This window comes from Sinocyclocheilus grahami, unplaced genomic scaffold (genome assembly GCF_001515645.1).
Source record: "Sinocyclocheilus grahami isolate Dianchi unplaced genomic scaffold, SAMN03320097.WGS_v1.1 scaffold1759.1, whole genome shotgun sequence".
NCBI lineage: Eukaryota > Metazoa > Chordata > Actinopteri > Cypriniformes > Cyprinidae > Sinocyclocheilus > Sinocyclocheilus grahami.
In genome coordinates this window covers 1-672 of record NW_015506938.1, presented here as the reverse complement: position 1 = coordinate 672, position 672 = coordinate 1, and positions in this window count along the sequence as shown.

Genomic DNA, 672 nt, shown 5'->3' with positions numbered 1-672 from the left:
GTGTGTGTGCGTGTGAGAGTGATATATTTTATTTCAGTTTTTCATGTTTTTTTGTGTGTTTTTACTTTTCGTTAATGATAGTAACGCTCCTCTGAGATCCTCTGGTCAGCGTCTGCAGGGTTTCACACGCTGTTTCTCATCAGGACGCTCGTCGCTGATTCAACAGAGTTTCATAAGAATCTGCTCAGGGATTCTCTAAACATGCAAACAGATGTTGATAAGCGTGAAATGATCTGTGGAGTGGAAATGTTCTCCGGTGGGACGGGTTTATACGGCTCTTTCCCTGGCGTGCCACTTTATCTCACAGCTTCAGCGTGACTCAGTCAGAGCTCGGTTAGGCCTCGATCCGCTCGCTCGACAGCCTTTGACCGAAGCGAGCAGGTGGAACGACAGCCAGCGTTGTTATGATGTTTCCCAGAGCAGTGACGGAAATATCAGCTCAGAACAGCATGAAGCACATTCAGCTGGAAGCGGTCTTTCAGCAGCCGACAGCTGACCTTTAGCACACCGTCTAATGTGTGTTCAAGCACAATCACAGGTGTTCATTATGAATATTTAACCACGAAAACAGCCAGCAGGAGTTTAATGCTCTCATTTGGAGGAGATAAATGTGAAGGTAATTAGATTGTTGTTAGTGTCTGTTAAAGAACAGGGTCGTTCTCTGTTGTGTCT